We start from the raw sequence: 17,814 nt of genomic DNA, 5'->3' as shown, positions 1-17,814 counted from the left end.
CTTGAATTTTTTCCCCAAATTACTTATGCTTCTTTAATTAGCTGAATTATATACTGTACTACAGACATTATACTTTGATCTCTAGGTCTGAGGCTGGTAGGCTAAATAGTGACCAATGAGTTGGCCACTCCTGGGACAAATGATGCAGTGATTCAAAATGCTCATCCTGAGTGCTGTCTTTGCTCACGGTCTCGAACAGGTCACTTCACCTCCCTTAGTCTTAGTTCCGTCATCAGTAAAATGGAATAATAATGCCCATATTGTAGAGAATCTTGCTGTGAAGATTAAAGATGGTGTTTTTGAAATAGGGCATGGCGATGTTGGTGTTTAAAAATGTTATTCATTATAATGATTCCTTTTAAGTAAGAGGAAGCTACTAGTATGGTCTGTATTATTTCTAGATGTTAGTAGCATAATTACCATTGTGTAAATCAAAGCCAGTCCCCAGTTCCTAGCCCTATGGCTGGACATTTTTTTTCTGCTACTGTAATACTGTTGGAGGCATAAACCTTTCTCTTAATTATGCGTTCTGCAAGTAGAACAATTAGTAATGGTTATTTATAAAGATTACAAATCTATTTCTAAAATAAATCAACCACATAGGAACACCTTCAAAACCCATTTTCTTACACTGGTGACATTCTTCTACTCTTAAGGTCCATAATGTAATTTTATTTCTATCAAGATCAACTAACAACTGCTAATAATGCTTCTGACTCACAGCTGTCCCTCTGCATTACCATCTATGGTTAAGCAAAAACAGAATAGCAGGCTTTCTCTATTTAGGACATGTTAGTCCCCTGATTGATATTTATTAACAGTTCATGAAGTATGGGATATGGTCGGATTGCAAAATGTGATAATCAAAGTTCTAAGAGCTTATGACAAAACGATAAGGAAAACTGCAAATGGATTCCTTTGCGTTTCCTAATGGTGTCATCCCAGGTCCATGAAGGCAGGGATCTCTAGCCTTAAAACAATTCCTGGAACAGAATAAGCATTGAATAAATACTTGTTGAATAACTGAGCTCCGACTTATTATGCTATTAATAAGCAGTTCTTTTACTTTTTGCCTTTAGGTTTTTGTGTCTTAAAGCCACACCGACATAATATGTGAATTTGATATTACTTTAAAATCATTGAAAAGTGAGCATTTCTTAAAATAAGACTTTATCTGCCTGAAGTAAATTAAAACAGTGTAGATTTTCTCAAGAAAGATAATAAAATATAAGTAATTTTAAAGTGTTCTTTGTGAAGATAATCTATCACTGTGCCTGGTACATAGTAGATGCTCAATGAATATTTCTGTACTAAAAAACCTGATCTAATCAAATGTCTTACAATGTGTACACACTGTTTCTAATACACCTGTTTCTAATGCATATGAATTGTTTTATGTATTCTGGTAGTACAAGGTAATTCAAATATTATTACAGGACAAATTGAAGCAGAATATTCTAGAACATAGATACATTAGGCTAACTTATCAATCACTTTATTTTTAGTTTCTAGGATCTGTAATGTAGATTCATAAGTTTATGTTTAAGGATGAAATGGGTAATTAAAAAAATGTTACTCTAGCAACTTAATAGTGTCAATTTTCAGAGCCATTAAGAATTTAGTCATTCTAAACTATGAAATATAACTTAGAGCAGGATTTAATTGTTGATACATCTTATTTTTAGTCATATTTTCCCCTCATGAGTGAAAATACTCCTGACCATTCTTTCACCTCAGCTTTTGGAAACAAACTTAGATTCTTTTCATGTAAAATTTTTTATTTTTTGTTCGTTTGTTTTCTTATAGCAATAGCATTCTAGAACCCTTGAAAGCTTAGCTAGAACAAGTGAAGGCATTCAGGATGTTCTTAATTTATCTAGTTGGATTGAAGTAAATGACAGCATTAATCACTTTTTTTCTATTGCTTTTTTTCCCTCTGCAACTCTAAACCTTAAATACCTTAGATTTAAATCGAACTATTAACTTTGGATGTTCTTGGTAGTTAGGTCTAGGAAATTCTTCCCTAAATATGGCATTGCTTGGAATACCAGCTGTTGAAGTAAGAACAGCATAGTTTCTGTAAAGTCATGCTGCTAATAAAATACTATGGAAAAGAGGGGAAGTTATATTATTACCAGTTCTCTTTGTCTCCCTGTCTGCCTCTCATGCTATTAAAAGATTAGCTGCTGTTCTTGAGTAGAAAAAAAATTATTTTTCCATTTTGGCAAAGTGTGTGTACGTGTGTGTGTGTGTGTGTGTGTGTGTGTGGGTACTATGCATGTACACATATATGTAAGAAATTAGTAGGTATGTTTCCCCATACCACTGAAACCCATAGACAATAACTTCCATAGGCCTTGGACAGTAGATCTCAGAGTTTACATTAGAAAATGTTAGGACTGTTCTAATCTATAAACTATTTCCTTGGAATTTGGATTTATTCTTGGTAGACTATAATAATTAACTCTTTCAGGACAGGATATCAGTTTCTTAAACTATGAAGCAATGTCATCTGATGACTCCTCATTATCCTGAGTGAAAAAATTTGTCTGGCAAAATTAATGTAGTTATTTCCCAACTTAACCATAGGTTACTGTCCAAAAATTTGTTTGTGAGTTTGCTGTCTGAACATGGAGCAAACATATATTCTCAGAGAAGCAATTTTCTAATGTTAAGACCAGTAGAATATGTGGTGTGAAATTGGAGAGCTTTAATGACAGAAAGCCAAAGCATTCAAGAGAACAACATTACATATAGGACTTTCTGTCTTACAGACAATTGTGCGGTTATAAACCCTGAGCAAAGACCACAGTGTTGAATTCACAGAGTTCCACCAAGGTCAAATTTTACAAAAACTTTCCTCCTAGAAAAAACAGAAAGTAGTTGACCATAGGAGCTACTTTCATTGCTACTTAAAGGGTCTTGTTCATAATCTATTCATAGTCTCTGTGTGTTCTACCTCACTACTTGGCTTTGCCTTTAGTCGTAGCATGGAAGATGTATTTTACTAGGATCCAAGTTTATTTCATTTAAAAATTCTTCTTTAATATATTTTTCCTACAGTTACAGGGACATTTCTTGATTGGTAAGCTCTTGGTTCTTCAGAGAATGCAACAGGAAACCTACTGAAAACTATCAATAATGCAACTTTTTCATGGATTGCATGCTTGGTTACAGAATGGTTCCCAAACAGTTTTTTCACCCCCTTTTGGTGATTACTAGATGATGAAAGGACGAAATGTCTTCTTTTGCATTTGCAACTTCATTTATCAACACTGTATTCTCCGCAGGGGCATCTGAATGGCTGGCTTAGTGCTTTAAACCTCTGCCTTCGGCTCAGGTCATGATCTCAGGATCCTGCATGGGGCTCCTGCTCAGAAGGGAACCTATTTCTCCCAATCCCTTTGCCTTTGCCACCCACACCCCCCCCCCCACCCGGCTCGTGCTCTCACTCGCTCTTTCTCTATCTCAAATAAATAAATAAAATCTTTAAAAAAAATACCATATTCTCTGTAAAACTAAAAGGAGCATGACAGCTTCAGGAAGAATACAGTTGGCCTCATGAGAAACACTGAGGAATGCTTTGTGAATATATAATTCGATTTGAACAGTATGCTTTGTCAGAGTGATCCTTCTGCCAGAGTGTATTCTCTGTGTCCTTTATAGTATGCACTCAGATCGAAGGAAAGGTATTTCTACACATATGCTCTGTACATACCTTTCCTCTATTCCGCTGTCGTCCTGGCAAAATCTCTCTTAACGCGCTTTGGATGACATTTGGAGAAGTTGATTCCTTCAAGTTTGTAATGAACAGGAGAGCAGAGTCTACTATGACTTTTCTCTGGGCATCACAGTTGACCAAACTAGTGTGCTTATAGGACACCACTGATGTGTTTGATTAATACTTGTATATACACGATGGCATGCAATACTGTCACCTAAAAAATCCTCAAGATTTCAGTGTGAAAAAGGGAACACAAGCACAACCCTCAAAAAGTGGAGCCTGTATAAACTTTTTGAGAATCTACAGAATATTCACAAAAATTGTCACGTACTAGGCCAGGGATGAAGCTTCAACAGGTTCCAAGTATTAATATCCGGTAGACTATATTTTCTTTTTTTCTTTTTTTAAGATTTTATTTATTTATTTGAGAGAGAGAGAATGAGAGACAGAGAGCATGAGAAGGAGGAAGGTCAGAGGCAGAAGCAGGCTCCCTGCCGAGCAGGGAGCCCGATGTGGGACTCGATCCAGGGACTCCAGGATCATGACCTGAGCCGAAGGCAGTCGCTTAACCAACTGAGCCACCCAGGCGCCCTAGACCATATTTTCTTACCAAAGTGTGGGATAATTACAAATCAGTAACAAATGAAGACCTTTGAAAATTGTGCGAGTCTATAATAGAAGCAGCAATAGTCTCTCTAGGTTATTGATTCTGCTTAAGGAATTTAAGTCTTTAAAAAATGGCGGGTAATAAGTATATCCTTTCATAATTACGATAAATTTATCAGTAATTTAACATAGGTGAGGCAATGTTTAGTAGATAATCTCATTAACGGAAAAGCTTGGGTGCTATGGTTGGGATGGTTCCATGTTTTTCTGTGCAAGTATTTGGTGGAAACAGTGAATGATTTTCTTTTTCTTTTATTCTTGTATATTTTATGATGTTTCTATAATTAGCATGTATCACTCTTAAAAATGAGAAAGATAAAATGTCAAGGAAAATAAAGAGTATACTTCTGACAAGAAGCAGCTTCCAAACCTACTCTGAGAGTATCCTCTATCAGGAACAATCTAATTCTAATTTATTCTAATAAAGTAAATTTTTTTAATAAGTCAGTAATTCACAGAAAATCAAATCTAATATACATTTTGGTTTGGCAAGGAAATCATACTTAAAAAAGCAGTCTCAGTTTCCTTAGAAAAGAGTAAAGTCAGTCCTTTCTTGGCATTTACATTTTGTTAAGGGTAGCAACTAGATTTATTTAAACTCAAGAGTTTAAGTAAACCCAGCAGTAACCATTTATGGCCCCATAGCTGAAAGTGTTGTTGCTCTGCCTCTGTCCTCCTGGCCCTCCGTGAAGATCATCTGCAGCTGGGGTGGACACTTGCTGGACCTGCCAACAGCTTCCTGCCTCAAGCACTTATATCTCTGCCTCGGGGCCTTCTCTGGCCACTTGGAGGAAAGCTTGGCCTAAGAATAGAGCTGGCTGGCAGTGACTTCCACTAGCAACCCTTAAACAAGGAGGGTAGACTTGAGGGATTTATACCCCAGTGTCCTCACCTAACGATAATCAGAGGCACCTCCTACATGGTTTCTCAGAGGGTCTTCAGTAGGAGTGGGCCCCATACTGGAAACCTCTTTATTATTTTCCCTCCAGTTTTATTGAGGCTAATTCACATATAAAACTGTATATATTGGAAGTGTACAATGTGATGGTTTTATATATGTATACATTGTGAAATGATAACCACAATCAAGTTAATTAACACATTCAGAACCTCACATAGTTACCATATTTTTATTGTTGTGATGAGAATGCTTAAGATCTACTCTCTTAGCAAATTTCAAGTGTACAAATAGTATTATTAACTGTAGCCACCATATTGTCCATTAGCTCCCCATAACTTAACGCATCTTATTGCTGAAAGTTTGTACCTTTTGACCAGCATCTCCCAATTTCCCCCACACCCCAGCCCCTGGCAACCACCACTCTATTTTTTATTTCTGTGGAAACCTGCTCATTATTAATGTGCTTCTTTTTTTGGCATTCTTCCTTCTACGATCTCATTTCCTCACTCTCACTACTTAGACATACTACTTGCATTCAAATTCTTATGTCAAGATCTGCTTTCTGACAGGGGAATATAACCTCAATTATATTTGCATGCTAGATTTTAGATAGTTTCTTGAAGCAAGGGCTTTTTCATGTTTACTCTGGAATCCCTGGTACTTAACATGTCCCCCGCACATATAAAGAGAAGTTATTTTCCAAGGTCTCACATAGATCTGAATCCAACAGGGAAGTCAGCCACGTAGTCTTCAGAACAAGGTAGACTGGACTCATTTCTCTAAGAGGTACAACAAAAGTGCTATGGGAAGTAGTCACTAATTATACATTTGCAGATAGGCAAAGGCTTCAAGGAGGAGGTGGTATTAAATCAGGTGTTGAAGGATGCCTAAGATTTTGACAAGTGGAGAAAAAGGAGGGAAGTGACATCCCAGGAAAGTAAAAGAACGATAGCAAAGTCACAGACGTGTTTGAATACGTGGAATACTAGAAGAAAATAATAATATTCTTGGCCTGTATGTTGGGGTACACGAAGCAGAAGTTGAGAAAGCAAAATAAACATAAATTAGTTCATGGCAGCCTGGACATTCGAGGAAGCCCTGAAGAGTGGAGGAAGAATGTTTCAGAACTGTACACACAGAACTATTTTTTTTCATGTGACTTCTAAAAAAAATCTCACCCACGCATTGACAGTCACTTCCTTTGCTAACATTATTTTGAGAGTCTGACTCACTAATAGAGCATTTTTCCTGAAACTCAAGACATTTAGAATTTTTTCTTTTCTTTTTCTTTTCTTTCTTAAAAAGAGGGCAACAAAAAGAGACAGGAACTCCTTTTCTTGCCTGAAATTTCAACAGATATTTATACCTTGTGTTGTCTGTTTGATTAGAATTCATTTCTTTAAGCCTTCCACTTTGAAGCTATCATGCAGCCCCACTTTTTCCCGAAGGGGACTATGATGTGAATAGTTCCTCTTCTTATCGTATGAATACATTTTGTGGAGAGGAAGAGGCAGGGAGGCCAATGTAAGGATCACGGAATATAGTTGGGTGAGACAGCGCTGGTCTGGAAACCAGAGGACCTGGGCCCCAGCTCTGGATCTGCCTCACCCCAGCTTTTTGGCCTTGAGCAAGTCATTAAAATGTTTACTGTTGTTAAAATGATCTGTTGGACTAGAAGATCTCTAAGATCTCTTCTAGCCCTAAACTCTTACGATTAAGTAGAAGTCAGAGGATAAAAACAAGTCTCTTATGCATGTCTCACACATACACAAAGTTATCGGAAAGTTGATGATGTTATAACTTTTTGAAAAAAAAATATGTATGAGCAGCATTGCCACTCATCTTTAAAAGATCTGTTTTCTGATGATTTAATGTAAGCCCCATCAATTAAAATAAGCACAACAGTGCTCATATAAAATAGTAATTTTCTAAAATGCATCTGATGGCACCAGGCCCTGAGGTATATCCCATTAGTTGTTGTAAGATAATAAAATTTCAGTAAGAAATGAATCACAAGCAAAGAACTAGATTCTGGATGTATCCTATTTCCCAGGAAATGTAGACATTATTAATGGATGGTAGTCTGTTCTGAGATCTAGTGTTCCTTAAGATATTGTTGTAGCACAAAACAAGAGGTTATAAAAATTGGTTGCTCCTATACCCACATAAAATAGTCAGGGAAGTAGTCATCAGCATTTCACTATTACCTTCTTTTACCAGGCACTTTCTAAATCAAGTTTTGTTTTGTTTTTGTTTTTTAAGTGGAAAATACTTGAGATTGTTCTGTGAGTGTTTTCCTCCCAGGTGATAATGATGGAAAAGTTTTTCTAGAAAAGTAGAAAAATAACTGTGGAAGCAGTGAGTTCAGGGATGGAGAAAGTATGAGAGAGGAGGTCCTTTTGCCCAAGGGTAGCTCTTGTGTGAGAGCACAGAACACAGCAGTATTCTAATCTTAACATTTTTTATTTAGAAATCTGAAGTAGAGTACCAATATTATCAAGGGAACCTGGAGAGAAAAACTGCTATGCTCAAAAGATATTTTTTTTAATCATATTGGATTTTAGAAACCTTTAACCTGATTGTTTACTTTTCAGACATCAAACAGTTCAGGGGAATACAAAACAAACTATACTTTGAACCTAAGAGTACAATGACAAAATAACTGTTTTCTTTCTAAAGCATTTGGAAATACGTCCAGGGTGTTCTTAAGAAAATTCTAGATCCACAGACATTAAAGTCACAAAAACAATTTGGTGAGAAGTGGTGAGGAGACCCGGAAGAAAACAAGAAAAGAGAAAGAGAACTGTATCACAGCCTGCTCACTCTGTGTCGGGTAGCTGACTTATGCTTGATATGTGTTGATTTATGTAATCCTCACAAACAAGTCTGTGAGGTAGATATTATCTTTATTTGATAGTTACTAGAACTGGGATTCATTAAAGTTAATTAACTTGCCCAAGATACTGTAGCTGACAAATGTCAGAGATCTCATTTGATTTCAAGAGTTGTGTTCTTTTGAACACCATGCTATTTTTTGCATCAGATTATATACACCTTTGCTGGAGTAAAGGTGTGCACAAAAACATTTATTTTCCAAGAGCCAAATCATCATTGTATGGTTTTAACCCAGGCATGGTAAAGGTCCCAGTACCTAAGTCAAATATTGTTCACCTACTGCATACTTGAGTATCATAGGGTACACTCGGCAGGCTGGTAGCACCTCATTTTAATCTGCTGGAGGGTTTGATGCACTTGATGGGAGAGACTGAGTACTGTACTGTTAGGGGCCTGGGACTGGCCACCAGGAACCTGAGTTCCAAGCCTACTGACAAGACTGGACTAGGGTAAAGCCAATGAAGCATCAGCCTTGGGAGTTAAATTTAAAGGGCACCCAAAATGCAGTAATTAAAATAAATAATATTTAATGCAATTTCTTAAGAAATAAAATTAGCAAATAATAGCCATGGGCCAGCCACCTGTTTTTGTAATGAACACAAAGGCTCTGAGTTCCAAACTATTCCAAACAGTGGCCTTTCTTTGTCTCCCAGGAGTCTGAGGAAAAATAAAGATCTGACTCTGAGTGAAATCAGAATTAAAGATTACCAGCTAGGGCCAGGCACTCTGTTCTGGGAGCAAGGGGAGAATATTTTCTCTGGCCCTACCCAATAGGAGTCTCCTATGTTCTTAGGGTAGGAGTTAGACTTAGGGTAACCAAATGTCCTGGTTTACTCAAACTGTCTAGGTGTCAGCAGTGAAAAGACCACATTCCTGAAAATTCCTCAGTCCTCGGTGAACTATGATGGTTGGTCGTTTGAATAGAGAGGATGGAGTGGTACCATTGAAAAATGAAAATGCGTGGATACTGTGCTTGGGGATAACTCTTAGAGTTTAACATAAGAGAAAGAAAAGTGGGCGCCTGGGTGGCTCAGTGTTAGTGTTAAGCGTCTGCCTTCGGCTCAGGTCATGATTCCGGAGTCCTGGGATTGAGCCCTTCATCCGGCTCCCTGCTCAGTGGGGAGCCTGCTTTTCCCTTTGACCCTATCCCCTCTCATGCTGTTTCTCTCTCTCTCAAATAAATAAATAAATAAATAAATAAATAAATAAATAAATAAATAAATAAATAAAATCTTTAAAAAAAAAAGAAATACTTGTTAAAAAAAAAGAGGAAGAAAAGTATTTTAGTCTAAATTTGACTATTAAAATTAGGGTCATGATAAACTGGGTGGGGTCACAAGATCATGTAATTTGTGTGTCTCAGGCCACACCTGCCGACCCCACTGTATGGGAAATCACAGTTTCAGTGGTTTCTCTAGCAGATATCCCCACCTGCTACATTTGTCTCCCCTCCCCGGACCCTCCCCGCTCACTTCAGAACTGGTTCTACGTACTTGTGGAGTCCCTAGAAGGTATCGCACCTATGATATTGAGCAAGTGCTCCTGGACTCTATTGTTTGGTATGGACATTGGTGATCACTGTAATTGAGGGTTTGGGATTTCTGAAACGGCCAGGGTCAACACTTCCTGCAGGGATGGCCTCCTGCTTTATTGTCATGCTCACTGAACTAAGATTTGCTTCCTAACGCTATCATCTTTTCCATGGATTCCCTGTGCCATTCCTCGAACACTCCCAAGTTAGAGCTGAACAAAGTCTAATGACTTCCTAATCAGAGGCAAAGTTACTGAGAAGCTGGAGAAGTATCATTTCAAGGGCCTTTGAGAATTCTGGACTAATTCTTTGTTATTTTTCTTAAAGAAGACCCCTGGGTCCATGCTATGGACTGAACTGTGTTCCCCCCAAATTCATATGTTGAAGCCCTAATCTCCAATGTGACTATGTTTGGAGACAGGGCCTTTAGGAGGTAACTAAGGCTAAACAAATCCATAAAGCTGGGATCCTAGTTCAATAGAATTGGTGGCCTTAGAAGAAGAGCCAGAGAGAGAACTTACTCTTTCTCTCTCCCCCTCCCCCTGTTCCTCTCTCCCTCTCTCTCAATGTGCACACATCGAGGCGAGGCTACAGGGGGACACAGTGGAAGACAGCCACCTCTAAGTCAGGAATAGAGCTCTCACCAGCACTCAACCCTGCTGGCATCCTGACTTTAGACCTCCAGCCTCCAAAATGGTGAGAAAGTAAATTTCTGTTGGTGAAGCCATCCAGGCTATGGTATTTTGTTATGGCAGTCTGAGCAGACCAAGAAAATCCATTTGTCCATAAACCTGCATTGGACCATTAGGAATGCAAGTTGGAATCTTCTTCTCTGTGTCCCTCAACCTCAAATTACAGCAATAAGTTATGGCCCAGAGAGGTATTATCAACACAGAGACAGAAATATTTTTCAGTCTGGAGAATTGATAGCAACTTAGCTATGAGGAAGCTATTGTTGTGAGGACTGGAAGTGACCACTGAAAGAGAATGAAAACCACAAGATGAGCTGGGAAGGAAAAAGAGGTCCTTTTGTTTGAGCTAAGGGAAACACATCTTGAACAGGGAGGAAGCATCATAAAGTGGTGAAAAGCATAGCTCTGGACTCAATACCTAGATCCACTACTTGTATTGATATGTAAAATGAACATGTTGCTTAATCTTTCTCTACCTCAGTTTTTCATCTATAAGATGGAGAAAACAGTAGATCATAGTTATAAAAAAAACCAAACGAATTTAATAAAGTGTGCAAGGCATTTAGAACAATGACTGTTGCATAGTAAATGCTCAATTAACATTACCCATTTCACTTATAATAAGTTTCCATTGTTCCCCAAATGAATGGCATTCTCATCTGCCCAGTTGTACAAACCCTCGACTAGCCCTTTTATCTTACAACCATATCCAATCCATTACTATGTCTTGCCAATTTTACCTTCTAAATGTTCAATTAATTGACTTCCTTCCATCTCCACTACAGAGGGCAAGTTTTCTCTGGGAAATAAAGTATTTTTCCTAGGCTCCCAGGGAGGAAAAAGTGGCCAAAAAGTTTTACAACGAACTTAGATTTGCACCGTTTACTGCAGTAGCCTCTTAATTCATCTGCCTTTGTCCTTCCCTCCCAGCCATGGGTTCTCCACACCTTAGGAACAGTGGATTTTTCAAAAGGCAAATCTGATCTTATTACTCTTTTCTCTCCACACCACTTGTCCAGCTTAAAATCCTTTGATGATTTCTCTGCATTTAAGATGAAAGTCAAGCCTGACCTTTACCAACCTCCCTTTTCCCCTTCAACTAGTCTCTGCATCCTGGCTCCTATCCCAGCCATTTAGATTTTCTTTCATTCCCAGATGTGGTAGTTTCCCTCTGACAATGGGATCATTGCAAATAGTCTTCCATCTGTACTTAATGTTCCCTCTGACCTTGTGCCCCCTCCCCTTACCTGGTTAACTCCAGGTGATATTTCAGAACTCAGCTCAAGCATTCCTTCCTAAGGGACACCTGTCTTAACTGCAAGCACCCCCTTTCCCCTATCTAGGTAAGACATCCTTGTTATTTGCTCAACTGCCTTTCCCAGATCTTAAGGTACACGAAAGACCATGTCTCCTTTTGTTCACCATCATACCCCCAGTGCCTGGCAGAGTGCTTGGTTCATATGTGATACTCAATAAATATTTGTTGAATGAAATGAAGGAATGACCAGTGGGGTGGCGTTCCATCTATTCTGCTTTTCGATGTTGTCTCTACTCTTACTCTGACACAAAGCTTTGTTCTTTCAGGCCAGTGTGGCCTGGGAAACATGGGTTATGAGTGTTACCATATTAAATTATCCATCTTCATTGAAATATTCAAGCCTACGTTTATCTAACAAACTTTATTTGAATGCCCTATTGCAAGGAAATATATTCAAACAGCTTTTTAGGGTATAAAACACAGTTACACTCTTTCTACATTGAGTCTTGGATCCAGAGTCCTTAATTAAAACTCAGCTTCACTTACAGGATTCTTGGAACCACCAACATCCCCAAAAAGCACCAACACCAGTCTTTGAAGAGTTCAGAAAATAATGTTTGCGGGCGCCTGGGTGGCTCAGTTGGTTAAGCGACTGCCTTCGGCTCAGGTCATGATCCTGGAGTCCCTGGATCGAGTCCCGCATCGGGCTCCCTGGTTGGTGGGGAGTCTGCTTCTCCCTCTGACCCTCCTCCCTCTCATGCTCTCTGTATCTCATTCTCTCTGTGTCAAATAAATAAATAAAATCTTTAAAAAAAAAAAAAAGAAAATAATGTTTGCAACTAGATGTAGTTTTGATTGGTGTGTACCCCGCCCCCTGTGGCTCTGAGAAAAAGGAAAGGTGTTATTTACTGAGCAGCACTTAGAAAAACATGTATTGAGGAGAAAATATATGATTTTACCTTATCAGATATTATGGTATAGACAAAGTTTGTTTTCACATGTAGATGTAGGGACCTAAAGAAATTATTTTGATCAGATTGTCTTAGCTGGTAATGGTAAAACTGAGTTTCGAAACTCTGGGGCTTTGACTTTAAAGTACATCCTTCTGATGTGCCATATTGTCTCTGCCTCAGGGCGGCCAAGACCTTGTCTGCTGCCCACCTGGCCAGGAGGTAGTCAACACCCTATAAGAGGGTGGCTTAGGTACGGTAAGAGCTCTAAATTCCTTCCTCCCTCCCTCATCCTTCCCTCTCTCCTTCCCTTTCCTCTCCCTCTCTCCCTTCCCTCTCCTTTCTAGAGGAATTGCTTCAGTTGTTTAAGGTGAGTTTTCTCTCTCTTGCCCAACATTTAGCTGTTTATTTTTTCATGTATGATTTTTTAAATGTTATCCAGAGTTACATGACATTAACAGATACTCAGAAATTAAGTGGATTTAATTCTTCATGCTTTTTAAAAGTTCTACTAGTATTCCAATTTGTTATTCCTGAAATCATTTTCTACCTTCTCCCACCCTCAAACCCTGAATAAAAGTTGTATATGTGGGCACTTCAGTCTTCTACACATGAACCCTTCCATTTATTGATTTATTTAATTCTACTCCCGGAGTAAGATAGGAATGTATTATAGTTCAGGTAAATAATGATTTCATTGTCCCCTTCTCACACAATTTACTGAGGATTGGCACATCTTAGAGTAAATTGCAAAGACCAGAATTGGATTGAAGTGCAGCTATTACACTTCTATGTACAGACAAATTCCCAATAACAGTCTAAAATAGTTTTCCCACAGTGTTTTGTGAACTCACCTGCAATTTTTCTCATTGTGCTGGGATGTAATTGAGCTGAGTTAGGAGGCTTACACTCAACAGACGGCCTCTTAAAGCAGCTTAAAATTACTTTTAAGATACAGAAAATGGCCTGAATCTTCATATATACATATATGACATTGATTTTCTAAACTCTGTAATTCTTATTCCACATTGTATCAGCCTCACATATCTTCTGGGATCCATCTGACATTGAATCGGTTGGTTTTCCAAGCACTGAAAATTTCATATAAAATCTTAAATCTGACTTGAAATATTTTCTCTTATCTTACCGGTTATATTAATACCTGTCATGGTAATATACTGATTTATAATTCAGTTTGTCTATGACCGTGCCAATAGCTCTATCTATATGTACAAATGGACAAACCTAAATTCAGTTTGTTTTAAACAGTCTAATTTGCTAAACTGCAAAAATGGAATGAATTATTCTCATGTTTATGCATGTGTAGACAGTGAGAGGTGGGGAGAAATAATAATCTTAGTGGTCATTATGGATTGCATGACAGATGAAGTAAAATTTTACTAATTTACAAGTATTAACTGAGAGCCTACTGGGCCCCAGTTATTATAGTAGGCTCTGGGATCACAGAGATGAAAATTCTTTGTCTCACTCTGAGCACTCAATTTCTTAAGAAGGTATCCATGCAAATGGAGAGAACCCAGTATGCTGGCTGTTTTAATAAAATGTATGTACAAAATAATTGGGAAACAGAAAAAGGATTACCTAATCCTACCTAATTTGGGGCTTTTAAGTTTTCCTTCATTTTCACTGCTATAAAACATACTTCGGTACCATATTTTGCAAAAACAAAACAAAACAAAACAAAAACCAAAAAAAAACCCCCCAAAACCCTCCTCTACATTTTAGCCTATATCCTTAGAATAAATTCTTCAAAACGGAATTACTAAGGTTAAAGGCATGAAAAATTTCACCGGTCCTTGATCGATATTGCAAATTGCTTTCTTGACAGAATGCTTCATTTAGACATTTATGAGAGTGCCCATTTCACTACACTACTATCAGGGTAGTAGACTGTTCTCTTTAAAATTAATCTCTCCATTCCCTTTAGTGGAGACAACCAATGAAACACTTCTTGTATTTCTTTCCAGGGTCATACTATCTGTATTTATAATAGTTTTGTGATATATGGAAATGGATTTAATTTTATAAAGACAAATTCATTACACAGTCAGGTATGTTAATATATTTCATGATTTTTTTCTGATGGTTTTCAAGATACCCCACTTTTTATTTTCCTCTACTCTTTGTCATTGATTGGTTAATATGATCATTTTGGTCAAAGGAGAACTGTATCAATCTTGAAAACTGGCAGAAGAAAACTTTCTAGTGTTTGTGTTTGTCTGTTTCATTTAACTCTTCTCCAGGGAGCCTGAGGAATGACCCACACACAGCGTAAGCCTTGGGTTTTCCAAACAATAAGCGAGATCTCCCCTGAGGGAAAGACATCAGAAAAAATGTCTGTCTACTGCTTAGAGGTTTGGAAAGTGATGATGATTCTATCCATTGCCATTAGAGAACATAGCATTTCCAGTAAAGTGAGTGTGTGTACATGGGCCAGTAGGGCAGGAGTGCGTAAATCAAAATGGAGCAAACTGGTGGCAGAGGCTAACTAAGAATGTAGAAAAATACAATACATTTCAGGGTTCCTTCTTTTAACTGTACCAATTAATGGCCCCTATTTAGCAAAGAATGCAAGCTCTCTAAAATGCCCTCTTTATACTAGATTCCACAGTGACATGATCTTCTATTATACACAGAAGTGCATCCATAGAAACCTGCCAAACTGAAGGAGGGTTGTTTTCTCTTTGTTCATTCTTCTTAAAACATCCTTTTAAGTTGTTTTGACATTCAGCTACTTAATAGTAGAATCCTAAACAAAATAATTTAATGCCAGATCTATAGGCTGTCAGAATTTGGATAAAATGAATAAAAAATTTATTACCCAAATGTGCTATAAAACAGCACAATGATGTATTACAGAAGGTGTTTGTTAGAAAGTAATTACAACTGTTGAAAAAATCCTGCCCTAAAGATCAGATAGTCTGAATTAGTAAAAATAATCTTGGTGGCTCTTTTTCTGGCTGGAACCATGGAGGGTGCAGAAGAGAAGAAAAAGAGGGTTCCTGCTGTGCCAGAAACCCTTAAGAAGAAGCGAAGGAATTTCGCAGAGTTGAAGATCAAGCGTCTGAGGAAGAAGTTTGCTCAGAAGATGCTTTGAAAGGCAAGAAGGAAGCTTATCTATGAAAAAGCTAAGCATTACCACAAGGAATATAGGCAGATGTACAGAACTGAGATTCGAATGGCAAGGATGGCAAGAAAAGCTGGCAACTTCTACGTACCTGCGGAACCCAAATTGGCATTTGTCATTAGGATCAGAGGTATCAATGGTGTGAGCCCAAAGGTTCGAAAGGTGTTGCAGCTTCTTCGTCTTCGCCTTCGCCAGATCTTCAATGGCACCTTTGTTAAGCTCAACAAGGCTTCAGTTAACATGCTAAGGATTGTGGAACTTTATACAGCATGGGGGTACCCAAACCTGAAGTCGGTGAATGAATTGATCTACAAGCGTGGTTATGGCAAAATCAACAAGAAGCGAATTGCCCTGACAGATAACACATTGATTGCCCGATCTCTTGGTAAATATGGCATCATGTGCATGGAGGATCTGATTCACGAGATCTATACTGTTGGAAAACGTTTCAAAGAAGCAAACAACTTTTTATGGCCTTTCAAATTATCTTCTCCACGAGGGGGAATGAAGAAAAAGACCACCCATTTTGTAGAAGGTGGAGATGCTGGTAACAGGGAAGACCAGATCAATAGGCTTATTAGAAGGATGAACTAAGGTATCTACCATGATTATTTTTGTAATCTGGTCAGTTAATAAATGACTACTTTCAAATGGAAAAAAAAATAATCTTGGTGGAACCAGTTTATGTTTTATTAAAATTTCTCAGAAAAAAAAATCTAAGCCCTTCCTAATGCAAACCTGGCAAAATACTAAATAGCTTTATCTGATAAATATAAATTTAATTCAGTGAAGCAAAGTCTGAGGTGAGGAAGAAAATTTGATAGAGGAAGCATAATTTCTCTTCTGTCGTAGAGGGTGATGTAAGATTTCCCTTCCTGCCTGGGATAAGCAGTAACATAATCAACACCTCATCATGCTTTGTGAGGAAAGAAAAGCAGTGAACATCCTTGCACTTCCATTTCTTTGACTTCAAAATGGGAAACATGAACTTGATTTCTAACTTACGTGATCCATGACTTGGGTTTACTATGTTCTCCCTTCCTTGTAATGAAATAGAATGGGCACCCATTAGATTTTCAATCTTGTCAACAGTTGTTTTCTTTGGGCAGCTGGATGGACGGCATTAAGGCAATTAGAAAGTTTTCCCTGTGGGATAACAATTTAGAGGGACTTTGATGGGGAGCAGGGATAAAACCTGGACAGCAAGCTACAACCTACTGGGAGCAGCTCTTAAAGCAAATATAGGGTATGTGTGAGGGGGTCTCATGCTTTTCAAAGCTGATTATTATCATAAGCAAGGGAAAAGGTTGAAAGAGAATAGTAAAAGGCGGATACTAAGTGTGTCCTTCTACCAATAAAATGTCACACATAAGAAAGAATCAAATATTCACTGAAACAATCGTAGGCATCAGAACAAAAATTGAAGTCTTCTTGCTTTTAAAATGTATAGAACAAAAAAGTTTTGTTTTAAAAGTTTTGGTAAGAGTCAAGTTTTAAGTAGTGTATCTTTAGGTAAGATGTTATCTTCTGGCTTCCTTTCCTGGTACTCTCCTCAGACTCACTCCTCTCCAGACACAAGAGCCTGGTTGCTCTCTCATATGTGACAAGAAGGCTCCACTGTAGGTCTTTGGCAGTGGGTATTCCCTTTCATGGAATGTTCTTTTCTAGATATTCTGTTGAGTAATTCCTTCATCCTTCAAGTCTTTGCTCAAAAGCTGCTTCCTCACGGAGACCTACCCAGTTAAAAAATATACCTAGCCCCTTCTTCCACCCAGCGGACAACCCCTTCCTGAAAACTCTTCCCATTCCTTATCCCTGATCCACCCCCTTTTTCCCCCATAGAATTTACCATCTTCTAATATGCTGTGAATATTAGTTTTTTTTCAATATTTATTATTTATTGTCTGTTACCTCTTCCACCCACACTCACTCCTACCCCCAGAGAGAATCTGAATTCCAAGAGGGCAAGGATCTTTGTTTGTTTTTATAATTTTTTAAAGATTTTATTTATTTATTTATTTATTTATTTATTTATTTATTTATTTATTT

The 17,814-nt window shown here is 37.9% G+C and overlaps 1 pseudogene; it reads left to right on the top strand.

Moving 5' to 3' along the window:
- The first annotated feature begins 15,591 nt into the window (after positions 1-15,591).
- LOC118016973 lies at positions 15,592-16,410 on the top strand (annotated as a pseudogene).
- Positions 16,411-17,814: the final 1,404 nt, after the last annotated feature.

Source organism: Mirounga leonina, unplaced genomic scaffold (genome assembly GCF_011800145.1).
Source record: "Mirounga leonina isolate KUSES-001 unplaced genomic scaffold, KU_Mleo_1.0 Mir_168, whole genome shotgun sequence".
In the NCBI taxonomy this organism is placed as follows: domain Eukaryota; kingdom Metazoa; phylum Chordata; class Mammalia; order Carnivora; family Phocidae; genus Mirounga; species Mirounga leonina.
The sequence above is the reverse complement of the archived record's forward strand: the minus strand, read 5'-3'. Positions and strand labels throughout refer to the sequence as shown.